The following is a 13,735-nucleotide window of genomic DNA, read 5'->3' on the forward strand; positions in this document are numbered from 1 at the left end:
AAATTAAGTTTTGCGTGACAGACTTAAGGTTTTTGGTATGTGGAAGATTGACTTAATGTGAAATGGAAATATTGTGGTTGCTAATGAGTTATGTGTCTTTGATTTTAATGGTGCTACTCTCCGTCAAAGGAAGTAATTTGTATAATTCTTACAGATGCAGTACACCTGCATTGCAGACAAAACTGAGGTACTGGGATGGATGGACTTCTTAGCTTGAAAAAAGTATTGGAAACACAACTCAGGTAAGCATTCAAGTGTTGCTTGTGTTGTAAGGGTTTGTCCACACTACGGCAAAACATGTCGTTAACACATGTCGGTGCTTGTCACATATTATCACCAACAGGTTAAATATAAGTTAACAACTTATTGGCACTTCTAACCAGAGTTTCGTATGATAATCCAGTACTGTCCAAAGATTCGCTCCCCATTTATGGTCGCTGACTTGTTTTAAACCGGTTCGTGATATGGATGAGATAAGTTGTCGACTTGTGTTCGACAAGTCAGCAACTGTAGAGTGGACGCACTAAGCAATCTTCCCCGGGAGGAGGCGGGGATAGTGCCTTCAGTGCACCTCGTGCGGTGCGCTGTAGGCATTACTTAAGGTTCTTTGCAGAGTACCTTCGACCCCTAGCTGCAACCCGCTTTCGTTTCTTTTACTGTACCTCCTTTCATAGTCTCTCTCTTCCACCTTACTTTCCACCCTCTCCTAACAACTGATTCATAGTGCAACTGCTTTGAGGTTTTACTCCTGTTACGCTTTTCAGACCTTTTACTGTCAATTTCCGTTTCAGCTCTGAATGACCTCATAGGTCCCAGTGCATGGCCTTTGGCCTAAATTCGATATCCAATTAAATTCATCCCACTAAGCAATCTTGACGGGTAGCACCATGATCTTGAGTTTTGGGTTGCACCATTGCTGTTAAAATTCCATTTCTCGACTAAAATTAGATGCTCAGTGTTTAATTACGAGTGTGAATGGGTCCTGAATGAATTTAACATAAAATAACAACAATGGGACCGGTGTATTTCTAATAGTTTTTGATTGTCTTCAAGTTTCGTAAGATAAATAAATGAAGTGGCAATGCACTCCAGGGGAATAACTCACTTCACTAGGTTCCTCAAGTCACTGTAAAAGCTAATGTTTTAAATTTCTCTTCCAGGCACCTGTTGGAAACAGACAGCCATGGATAGCTATGAACCTAGAGTTAAGGCTTGGACTGCCTGTATATAGTGGTATATTTGTACAAGAGATAACTCCCTTGGCTGGTGAAAAATTCAAAGAATTGGGAAAATGCTTCATATGTCTCAGAATACTTTACGACCAAGGTAAATTGTTGCCAATAGATTTTACTAAGATTTTACGATATATAAAATGATTCGTAGGCTTACTTGCATTAGACTGGATGTAAACTGGTGTGACTAGGTGATAATTAGCTCTAGTACTAGTTCACTCAATACACTAATAACTTATGGGTGCTGTGGATGGTGGACCTATGGATATTTTTCAACAGATTTTGATATATTTAAGGTGGTAATGACATAGAGTTTATTAACCAAGTGCAAGAGAGCCAAGTTCTGAACTGTGGTTTAAAGGAAAGTACTTCCATTGGCTAGCTTTTACTGATACAAATGATGCTGTGTAATGTCGAATTGTTAGGCAAAAATGAAATGGCTAGATAAAGTAAATTTTGTAGTTGTAAAAGTTTCGAAAGAGCTGCCAGTTTGAAGTGTAGTCCTGTATTGTACTGTATTGTACAGTAGGTCAGAAAAGGTTACTTGCTGTTAAGAACAGATAAAAGAGTTCAAATTTTGTATAATACAGGTTTTGTTCATGAGACTTACCTGCCAGATATATATATAGCTGTATTCTCGAAGGTCCGACAGAATTTCAAATTTCGCGGCACACGCAGTGGCCGGTCAGGTGGTTAGTACCCATTCCGCCGCTGGGAGGCGGTATCAGGAACCATTCCCATTTTCTATTCAGATTTTCTCTGTCGCCGGACTGTCAACACCTGTTGTCAGTTCCTCCGCCTTTGATTTCGAAATTTGTTGTCACTTAAGTATTTTGTTGTTGTTTTTGGTATTCGACTGGATCTGTGACTTGGCATACGCTCTTTGTGGACCGTTTTTGATTTTGCTTTTGACTTTTCTTATAATTAAGATGTCTTACCTCTAGCTATCGAGTCTGTAGCTTGGGTGAATGTAAGGTGAGGCTATCGAAGACTTGATAGTTCCTCACTCTTTATGTATGATATGTAAGGGTGTTCAATGCTCTATGATAATCGGTAATGAATGTGTGGGATTGTCTGAGGGTGAGTGGAAGAAATATGAAGCCTATATGCTTAAATTGGAGCGTGATAGGCTGAAATCTTCCTCTAGAGTGCATCCTTAGTTGGACAGTCAGGGTTTTCTCCTACTAGTAACCCTGTAGTAATTTATTACTAACCCTGTAGTTTGTTGCTGCAGAAGGTAATTCCCTGGCTCGTGTGGAGTCAATGCGTGCTCTTGAAACTAAAGTGAATGCAATTCAAACGCATAGTGTTAGTGCTAGTGCCCTAGTGTTGTGGAGGGGCGTCAGATCGGCCCTATAATGCCTCTAGGCCTGGACCTCTGTCGAACTCCCAGGACCAGGAGGGGCATGTCGAAAGCCGCATGAGGGTTACGGGGCTTCCCACCGATCTGGCGTCCCTTCGGCAGGTCCTGATGACGCTACCCAGGCTGCCAGGGATCGTGCTCAGGCACGCATCCTGAAGGATTGCTTCTCGTCCTCCGACACGTCCTCCCGCCACGGGGTTGGAGCTCTCGGTTGGACTCTCGCCCTCTTAAGAGAAGCTTAGAGGAGAGGGGACGCTTCACGTCCTCTTCCTCTAGACGTTTGTACTCTTCCCCGAAAGTTGCGTGGATATTCCTCTGCAGAAGAGAATAAAGTGTTTTTCGCTTGATCACTCTACTCGACCCCCCTGTCGCGCTAAGGCAAGGGCTAGAGCTTCTTCCCTGTGGAAGGAAGTATCGTCTCTCGCCCCTTTCCTTCTCTCAGGTTCAGCCCTTCTCCCGAGAGTGGCTTCTCCAACACGTAAGATTTTGTTGGGTTTGCAACAACAGCTGGATGCTCTCATGAACCTTTCAAGATTCGAATCTGCCTGTTAAGAGGTACAGACTTTCACCTTCGTCTCCCGCTTCGGGAACGATACAGAGCGTCTGTCTTCTAGAGAGAGTGTTTAGTGGCTTCCTATTCGTCTTCCCCCCCGAGTTGAGGTGTTGGCCTTTTCTCTTGTCTCGCGCCAGGAGCGCGTCTTGCTCTTCGTGCGCTTCACGCTTCACGCGCTCCTCACCTTGGCGCCGGCGCTCCTCACCTTGGCGCTTCGGGCGCGCGCCAGCCATGACACCGCGCGGCGCCACGCTGTGACTCTCTTCTAGTATTTGCCACGGAGCCTCTCGCGCGTCACGCCATGGCGCTCAGCGCTCGCTTTGCCGTATAGCTTCAAGTCTTGTGTTGACACCGCTCCAGTTGTTCATCATGTCGCACAACTACCCCTTCAACATTTGATGTCCTTCTTATTTTAGCCAGTACTTGCTTTGGCAGTACATATACTAATTGGAACGATACAGAGAAGATTAGCATGGCTCTTGCGCAAGGATGACACGCTAATCGTGAAGCGTTCCACATTTTATGTTTACTATACGTACTCTAGTTGACGACTTCTTCGTTCGCGGGAGTTCCCGCTTCGTATCGGCGAATCGGAACTACTTTCACCACTCACTCAAGACCCACCAGCTGCGGAAGAACATCCTCTTTCGTCACAGCCTTTGTATGAAGAGAAACTTCTTTCGTCTTCTTCTTCCTCTGATTATCAGACTCTGGCTTTTTCTTAGGGATCTGTTTCCTGAGACTTTTCATCCGTCGGCTCCCTCTCTCTCCACCCTCGCAGTTGTCTTTGTCTTAAGGGGGAGCGTTTGACGAAAAATCGGAAATAAATTTTCTGGGATATTTTATATATGGCATCATACATATCCTGACTATCTTCTCAGAAAGTTTTATTTAAAAGTTCGCCACAGTTAGAAGTTATAAACAAAACAGTAACCTATCATAGTCAAATTACATTTTTCATATAATGTAATGATATTGTCAGTATATCGGTGGTAATTTCCTTTTAGCTATGAAATAATATCTAATGCGATCTATGGCAACCCCTGTGGACATAGTGCGCATCAGCGAAAAGACAGGAATGCCGCAGGGCAGTCAGTGGCAGTCAGTCAGTAGCAGCTCAGAGCTTGACTAAGTAAAAACGTCGCGCTGGCCAACCTCAGCCGTGTTTTTGCACTCGCTTCATTTAGCTTCATTTAGCGAAGTTATATTACTTTGCAGGTCTATTTTTGGCTTTTCATTATGTCATAAAACATCAAACTGTGTAACGGCAAGCAAATAAATACACAGAGAAGCAAAAAATATCGTTTTTCTCAAAACTAAAGTTATCGACATTCAAACTGCATCTCCTTCATAACGCTTGCACCGATCTCAGATACAAAAAGTAAACGAAAGCTAAATGTTTGCATAACAAAGGGGCTTCCATGGGAAGCAACATGAGACCCGCACCACGAGAAAGAGTTTTTTTTCCCGAAGGAATGTCACTTCCAAGAGAGGTAGCAAGTGACTCCCTTCATCTCCAGACTCCTTTGCAACCAGGCTTCATTTTGCACAAGCCTGGAAAGAGTGAGGGGCAGACGTTTGGTCCCTCCTACTGTTAGAGAGAGGTTACTTGATTCCCTTCCTGTCTCCTCTTTTTGTTTTTGTTTCCCAACTGCCTTCCTGTCAAACAGAAAATTGTTTGACCTGCTCGAACAGATGTTCGAGCGGAGAGCAGTGGAACAGATATTGGACTTCGGTGTTCCGGGATTTTACTACAGATTGTTTCTAGTCCCGAAACTTTCAGTAGGCTGGAGACCCGTCTTGGACGTCAACAGGTCGAACAACTTGGTCCGGAAGGAAAAGTTCAAGATGGAGACCTCGCAGTCAATACTAGGAGCCCTTCATCCCGGGGATTGGATGGTATCTTTGGATCTCAAGATACTTATCTTCACGCCCCAATTCATCCACGTTCGGTGAAGTATCTCAGGTTGTCTTGGGGACTAGACGTACCAGTTCAGGGCTCTCTGCTTTGGACTCTGCACAACGGCCATACCACGTTGAAAACGCCGCTTCTCGTCCGTTCAGCGAAGTTAAGCAACGTTGGGTCTGGTCAGTACTTGGATGGTTGACCGCCTGGGAACACCAGATGCTGTTGGCGTCACATTTTGCTCCGAGGGTGTTTACACGTCTCATGAAAAACGTTGCGATGCAGTTGCATCTGTCGCACGTCAGGATCTCACTCTACTTGGACGACTGGTTGATTCGAGCGTCGTCGAAAGAGAAGGTATCTGGAGGACCTTCAGTTGACTCTGCAACTCGTGAAGTCCCTGGGACTTCTGGTCTGTGGAGAAGTCGCAGCTGATCCCCTCACTGTCCATTGTGTCTGGGAATTCAGATCTATTCAGCGGCTTTTATAGCGTCTCCGTCGCAAGAACGGCAACTTCTATGTACGAAAAAGTTTCGGCCTTCTTGGAAAAGGAAACATGCTAGGTGAAGAAAGGAATGAGTCTGCTGGGGACCATTTCCTCGCTGGAGAAGTTTGTTTTCTGGGAGTCTGCATCTCAGGCCTCTTCAGTTCTTTTTGTTGGAGAACTGACAAAGCAAGGAAGACTTGAAAGAGGAATTGAGAATTCTTCCTTATATAAAGAGGATCTGTGGTGGTGGCTCGATCCAACGGAATTGCAGAAAGGGATCTCCCTCAAGCTTCTGAACCCCAACCTAGTGTTGTTTTTCCGACGGGTCTTCAACAGGTTGGGGGCAACACTAGAGGAGAGAAAGTGTTAGGAACCTGAGAGAGGAACAGGTGTCCTGGCACATCGACTTCAAAGATTTGGCGGCTATCTTTTAGCTCGCCAATTCTTGAGGTCCAAGTTTGTCGTGTAGTTCTAGCAAACTCGGACAATACTTGTTCCTGTTCAGCCTTGCAAGAGAGATTATTCTTTGAGCCTATGCTCGCAACATTTCGATTCTCACAAGTTTTGTGGCAGAGGTCGAAAATGTTCGAGCAGACCTGCTCTGTTGGCGCCATCAACTCCTGCCGAAGGAATGGACCCTTCATCAGGAGGTTTGCCAAGATTTTTGGAAATTTTGGGGTCGCCATCTTGTGGATATTTTCACGACCTCAAGAACAGTGAGGCTCCTCTGTAAAGCTCATCTGTACTCGACCCTGGGGCAGTTGCGATAGTTGCTCTTCCCTGGGATTGGACGGGAATAGATGTTTCGCCTTTTTCCCGTTCTAAATTCTGGGAGAAGTCATACGCAAGTTCGCGGCCTCACAAGGGACGAGGATGACTCTCATCCCCATGTTTTGGCCTTCGAACCACTGGTTCTCGGAGTTTCTCTTCTGGTTGGTAGACGTTCCGAGGACCCTTCCTATGAGAGCAGACCTGCTCATACAAACCCACTTCACGAGATATCTTTGAATCTCCCCGCTCTGAACCTGACTGCTTTCAGACTATCGAAACTTGGTCAGAGCGAAGGGGTTTTTCTGGCCAGGTGGCACGGGCCATCGCTAGAGCCAGAAGTTCTTCATCTAAAGGATATATCTAGCGAAGTGAGCAACCTTCAAAGGTTGGTGTAGAAAGAAGGGCTTTTTCCTCTTCCTCTATCACTGTGAGCCAGGTTGTGGATTTTCTCCTTTACTTAAGAGAAAAACTCGATATAGCAGTTCCGACTATCAAGTGTTATCGGAGCATGCTTTCGATTGTATTCAGACACAGAGGATTAGCTTTGTCTGACAATAAGGACCTCCACGATCTTACGAGCTCTTTCAAGACGTCCAAGGTTCCTCAGCTGATTTCCCCTGCTTGGAACTTGGACGTAATGCTCAAGTTTTGATGTTTAGTCCTTTTGAGCCTCTCCACTCTGCATCTCTTAAGGATGTTACTCGAAACGGCATTCCTCGTGGCGAAGAGAGTGAGAGAAGTTCGAGGCCGTCATGTGGGCTTCAAGGAACACAATGCTGTCTATTCTTTAAGCCCTAAGTTCTTGGCTAAGAAGGATAGGTCTTCTAACCCTTGGCCTAGACACTTTGAAATTAAAGGTTTAGCAGACCTTATTGGACAGGAACCTGAGGGGAGTTCTATGTCCAGTTAGAGCTCTCAAGTACTACCTTAAAAGAACACAGGACACTCGTGGCCCATTGGATGTTTTATGGTGTTCTGTGAGGCAACCAGTTAAACCTATGTCGAAGAATGCACTGGCATTCTTCATTAGGGGACGTCATTAAGGACGTACACTCTAGTTGTGACGACTCCAACTTCAAGTTGTTGAGAGTTAACGCTCACGAGGTGAGGGCAGTTGCTACCTCCATGGCGTTCAAGAAAAATATGGTACTCAGTGACATTTTTAGTGCCACATTTTGGGAAGTCAATTCGGTGTTTGCCTCACACTCTTGGCAAGATGTTTGGTAGCATACGAAATTGCTTTTCGCTGGGACCATACATTGCTGCTTCAGCAACCTTGGGGACAAGGGGTAACTCTGATCCTATCCCCTTTTTAATTGTGTTTTTTGTGGTTGTTGGGTCGACTACTGGAGGCAGTCTTCCCAATCCTTTGCAAACTAACGCTTTAGGTGTTGGTTAGGTGGTTAGTAATGCTCTTTTGTCCTCTTTGTATGGGCTATGATCTAGTCACATTGTGGTCACGCCCCGTTGACAGATCATCTAGAAGTCGCCAGCTATATAGGTCACTACCTCGCTGGGGTCTCTAGTAAAGCAGAAGCAGACTAGAGTGACAGTAACCACTCAGTCAGCTACGTTATCAGATAAGGAACCAAAATAATTTTACCAATAATTGGTTTTTTCCCTATTTCTTGGCTGTCTCTACCCCCTCCAAAGGTGGTATTCAGCTATATATATATCTGGCAGGTAAGTCTCATGAACAAAATGATATTTTAATGATAAAATAAAGTTTGTTCATACTTACCTGGCAGATATATATATTTATATTGCCCTCCCTCCTCCCCTCAGGAGACAGTGGCGTTAGAAAATCTGAATAGAAAATGGGAATGGTTCCTGATACCCGCCTCCCAGCGGCGGGAATGGGTACTAACCACCTGACCGGCCACTGCGTGTGCCGCGAAATTTGAAATTCTGTCGGACCTTCGGAGAATACAGCTATATATATATCTGCCAGGTAAGTATGAACAAACTTTATTTTATCATTAAAATATCATATTCATGGAGCTCCATTATGTTTTCATATTTTAATTACATATAACCATAGGGAAAAGCTTACTTTCTAAGCATTTTCCAAAGCTTATGTTGAGTAGTAATATACTTTCCCTTATTTTTGTAGTAATTGGAGTTGGCAGAGATATGAAATAAACTTTAAATAACTATATCTTAGTAAAAACGAACCGTCAAAAGTCTCTCGACAAAATTTTAGATACAGAATTTTGTGAACTTAATCAGCAACCTTGCTTGAAAGGTTAATGTACCAATCTACATGGTAGCCACATATGTTGATAAATCTAGAAATATAGTGTACATAAAACACCATGAACTTAATTAAAAGATGAACATATAAAAGATGCAGTAGCTTCCTAATTGTCATGTAATGACATCACGATTAATTATTGTAAATACAACCTTACAGGACTCATACACGCTTGCTGTACATTGGTTCCATCAGGATCCGTGAGACTCATCACCATTATGAAGTTCTAACTCCACGAAGTGACCTCCTTCAGGGACATCACTTAGCTTGGTGGCCCTCCCAGTATGCAAGATACCATTCTTGGAGGAGGCCAGTGCATTGTGCCAACTGCTACCATTTGGAATCAAGCATAACCTTTCTGAAGCACTTTTGAGGGTAATTCTTTAGCCTAAGAGGAACCACTACTGAAGAAGACATTTGAGGAAGAAGAAATGAGAGAATATGACTCCCAGGACACAAAATGAGACTGAATGGTCCACAGCAGCTAAAGAGAGGAGAATATTTCATAGATTTAGTAGTGTCACCTGGGACATGACCACTGGATTTAGCAAATTATTTTAACGAGTGTAATCTTGACTGTCTTAGCTTTTCTGTTTGGGTGGATGTGCAAGAATGTCCTCAGTACAGGTTTTTCACTTCATGATAGACAAACTGGACTGCTAGAACTGTGTCCTTAAGATTTTTGTCCGATTCTTTGACTGAATTATTGCAGAAATATTACTCTTCCTATTGAGTCTCTGATTCTAATGTTTTAATGTTTTTCTAGTATCTATGCTCATTTTCATCTCCATGTTACACCTGTCAGGAAAAGAATTAGAACCCTTTTTTCTGAATTAACAAGGGTCTTCATTCGCGTATCATACATGTCCATCTCCGTCTTACAGCAGTCGTAAAATGATCGTACTTTGGAAGTCATCTTGTAGCAATGGTTTTCATGTCAAAAGGAATAAGTTTACTGGAATTTAGTGGCTATCTTGTAAGCCCTCCCAAGGTGGCAATGACTTAGGTGTCGAGAGGAATGGTTAAACAGGTTTTGGTCTCGTGAACTTTCGCAGTGTAGCAATGTCTGGTTTCGAAAATGAATATTTTGTTTAGGTTTTAGCAGCCATCTTGTGCCTATCCAACGTGGCAGTGGGTTTGGTGTCAAAATGAGTCAGTTTAGTTACTAGGCTGTTGATAGGAGCACCTGATTTTAACGTAAGGGGCATCCCCACCTATCCCTGTCATATGCACGCAAACATTATTTGCTTCACACTTGTTTTTTCAGCAGAATCTCCACTTTCAGTGTTCCTTAGGATCGTCTTAATTAAATGTTGCTTGGATCTGTTGCTGTAATGTACTGTTGAGGATTCATTCTGTTGTAGTGATCTGCTGTGATGTGCTATTAAGGATTCATTCTGTTGCTGTGATGTGCTGTTTAGGATTAATTCTATTGTAGTGATGTGCTGTTGAGGATACATTCCGTTGGTGTGAGTGCTGTTATAAGATTCATTCTATTGCTGTCATGTGCTGCTTAAGATTCATTCTGTTGCTGTGATGAGCTGTTGAGGATTCATTCTATTTCTGTGATGTGCTGTTTAAGATTAATTCCTCGCTGTGCTATGATTTTTAGAATTCCTTCTATTGCTGTGATGTGCTGGTTAAGATTCATTCTGTTTCTGTGATGTGCTGTTTAAGATTAATTCTTTCGCTGTGCTATGGTGATTAGAATTCATTCTATTGCTGTGATGTGCTGTTTGAGGCATTCTGTTGCTGTGATGTGCTGTTTAAAGATTCGTTCTGTTGCTGTGATGTGCTTGTAAAGATTCATTCTAATGCTGTGATGTGGTTTTAAGGATTCATTCTATTGCTGGGATGAGCTGTTGAGGACACATTGCTGTGACGTGCTGTTTAAGATTCAGTCTGGTGCTGCGATGTACTTTTAAGGTTTCATTCTAATGCTATGATGTGGTTTTTGAGGATTCATTCTGTTGCTGTGATGTGCTGTTTAATATGTATTCTGTTGCTGCGGTGCGCTGTTTTATGATTCATTCTGTTGCTGTGATGTGCTTTTTAAAGTTCATTCCGTTGCTGTGATGTGCTGTTTGATTCATTATATTACTGTAACGCGCTGTTTAAGATTCATTGTGTTGCTGTGATGTACTTTTAAGGATCCATTCTAATGCTGAGATGTGTTTTTAAGGATTCATTCTACTGCTGTGATGTGTTGTTTAGAATTCATTCTATTGTTGTAACGTGCTGTTTAAAATTCATTCTCTTGCTGTCTTGTGCTGTTTAGGATTCATTTTATAACTTCCGGCCTTCACTGACCATTCTTAAGGTTCATTCTGCAGCCAAAGGATAGGACTACGTCACAGATAAGCTTTTTGTGACAGGAAGTGAACTGTCAAAAAGACAGCAGGAACACTTCAAGCAAGAGGCTATACAGGAAGTTATCTGTCAAAAAAAAAAGCAGGCTGAGGCTATACCTTGAAACCTTTTCATAGGTCTTATGTTAAAGAGTACTAGTGTCAACTGTCACCAAATGTATGCATTTGTATGATAGGTAATCTCAAAGCGCAATCCTAGCCATATCCTTTGAAGGATATTGGTACTATCGTTCTCTGGTTGAGTTTTCAGTCCCGTGAATATTTCCATTACCAGTGATTACTCACCTAGTTATCCATTTCGTTGGGTTTCTCCTTCTCTCTTCTAAACCACTGATTACGTCAAAAAGGTTCCACGAAAACTGAAAGCTTTGTAAAATGTCACCTTGGTTGTAAATACGTTGATATCCAGAATGTATCATGTACTATACAGTAATGTATAAAATACAGTCAACTGGCTTCTGTAACTGATGATGATGCATTGTGGTCTCAGTACATGAGCTGACCAGACATAACGAGTTTTTTTCTTAGCATAGGCCTATATTATGAGCAGCCCAAAACTTTTTTTTAGCCCAGGTTTGAAGAAATCAAGATAGGCCTCTCGTTCAAGGAAGGAAGGAAGAGATAGGCCTTTAAATCAAGGAAAAGTAGGATGAGATAAGATAAACAGGAGGAGAGAGAGGGATAATTAAATTGCCTGGAACAAGTGGTTTATCTCAGGGTCAGGTAAACGTTTTTCTTTGTGGTGTTAAATTTATAATAATCTTAACGAATGGACGTAGCAGGAGTTAAAGTAATATGAAGGTTTTTACTAAAGTCAAGTCAAGATTTTTACTAAAGCAATGCAAATATTTTAACTAAAGTAACAAAGACTTTTTACTAAAGTAATATAAAGATTTTACTAGGAAAATTTTCGACTGAGGAACTTAAACGTTTAGATTAGAATAACTGTGCCAATATTTTCTGAAATGTATAACGAGATTTGTTCTCAGTTTTCTATTTTTTTTTCAGCTTTTCATCGCTAAAAATTTTACAGTTGTTAGATATTTTGCCATTGTTAGAATAAAGATCTATTATGCAAAGACTAACTTCAGACAACGTTAGAAAGCTTCTAGAACCTCTGCCTGAGTGATGCATTGTTATGCATTTTGTCTAAAGGTATCCTGGCAACACGTAGAAACTCGATTTTAAAGGGAAACTTCCATAGGAAATTAAATATCATTACAGGATATTTTAAGGTGAAACTTCTCTAGGAATTTAAATATCATTACAGGATATTTTAAAGTAAAACTTCCATTGGGATTTAAATATCATTACAGGATATTTTAAGGTAAAACTCCTATAGGAATTTAAATATAATTACAAGATATTTTAAAGTAAAACTTCCATAGGAATTTAAATATCATTACAGGAGATATCAGTTTACTGTATTTTATTAAGGTAATTTTAAGGAAGTGAAAGAAACCATGTCGATATAGATGTATTTTTTGTGATTTTGTCATTGCTTGTATAAGGGAACATCTGATAACTTTTTTTTTGCAATTTTGTTTTTAGTTCTCAGTCAGGCCTCTTGTGCATCAATTTGTATTTGTTATAAATGCTAGGTTTAACTGGTACTTACCACTCTCCCGTGAGTTAACAACTGACTTTAGTTATGAAGTGAATGTATATCACAGTAATCGGGCTACCAGAAAACATTGTTACAAATGGTCAAGTACTGGCTTCAACCACAGCCATTTTTTTTTTGCTAGTATCCCAAGATACCTTTGATGACAGACAGGTATTCTCAGACGCCATTCAACAGATATGAAGTGTCACAAGCAGCTTTGTGTTGTATATAACCAACAGCAAAATTCAAAAGAGGTGTCTCCAGCTATGGTTCAAAATTTTGTAACCATCCAGCCTCTTAGTACAGTAGCCAAAGGAGCAGTAATAGCAGAGATGTAGAGCAGCTTCAATATCTCAAGCCAGAGGGGGCATCTAGCACCAACTTGTAAGAAAAGCAAAGACTGTGGCTAAAAACAGTTACACTTGAGCTTGTCATGGTAGCCAAATTCTCAAGAGGCTGAATCTAGACTGGTTTCAGACTAGGTGCTTAAACAGCTTCTTGGTGCATCAGCAAAAGACATCAAGAAAACAGAAATATCAAACAGCTTCAGTGGTTAAAACCCCCAGTGGACATTTGGGAGCAAAAAATCAACTTGGGAGAAAAAATCCGACTCCTGTGGCTAAAAGCAAGATTGTCATATCAGCGAGATTATCAAGAAGCGAAAACTAGATTTGATGGGCCCACAAGAACCCACCCTCTGTTAGAAATCTAATCAGTCTCTGGCGTGGTGTAAATCAAGTTTCAACCAGTAATGGCTATCAGTGTGATGTGTCAACAGTAGCAACTCAGCAAACCTCTCAATAGACTGTGGAAGCCATAGTTTCAGGGAGTAGTGTAAACTGCTGAAGTGATGACAATGGCCAGTCTTTGAAGTGAGCATAGACAGTCTTTGAAGGGAGCATTGCCAGTCTGTGAAGTGAGCATAGATGGTCTTTGAAGGGAGCATTGCCAGTCTTTGAAGTGAGCTTAGATAGTCTTTAAGGGAGCATTGCCAGTCTTTGAAGTGAGCATAGACAGTCTTTGAAGTGAGCATAGACAGTCTTTGAAGTGAGCATAGACGGTCTTTGAAGTGAGCATAGACTTGAAGTGAGCATAGACAGTTTTGAAGGGATCATAGACAGTCTTTGTAGGGAGCATTGCCAGTCTTTGAAGAGAGCATAGACCGCCTTTGAAGGGAGCATTGTCAAGCTGCTT

At 41.9% G+C, this 13,735-nt stretch overlaps 1 long non-coding RNA gene and 2 other non-coding genes across 3 annotated transcripts; all 3 read left to right on the forward strand.

Annotated features, from left to right (window-relative positions):
• The first annotated feature begins 152 nt into the window (after nt 1-152).
• On the forward strand, nt 153-9,858 carry LOC136833288 (uncharacterized). The gene is made up of 3 exons (XR_010851403.1): nt 153-242; nt 1,161-1,326; nt 8,726-9,858. It is a non-coding gene; the product is annotated as an uncharacterized lncRNA (long non-coding RNA).
• On the forward strand, nt 3,568-3,671 carry LOC136833589 (U6 spliceosomal RNA). Its single transcript, XR_010851529.1, has one exon. It is a non-coding gene; the product is annotated as a U6 spliceosomal RNA (small nuclear RNA).
• LOC136833600 (5S ribosomal RNA) lies at nt 5,167-5,285 on the forward strand. The gene has a single exon (XR_010851535.1). It is a non-coding gene; the product is annotated as a 5S ribosomal RNA (ribosomal RNA).
• Nucleotides 9,859-13,735: the final 3,877 nt, after the last annotated feature.

The sequence above is a fragment of the Macrobrachium rosenbergii genome, chromosome 51, assembly GCF_040412425.1.
Source record: "Macrobrachium rosenbergii isolate ZJJX-2024 chromosome 51, ASM4041242v1, whole genome shotgun sequence".
Taxonomy (NCBI): Eukaryota; Metazoa; Arthropoda; class Malacostraca; order Decapoda; family Palaemonidae; genus Macrobrachium; species Macrobrachium rosenbergii.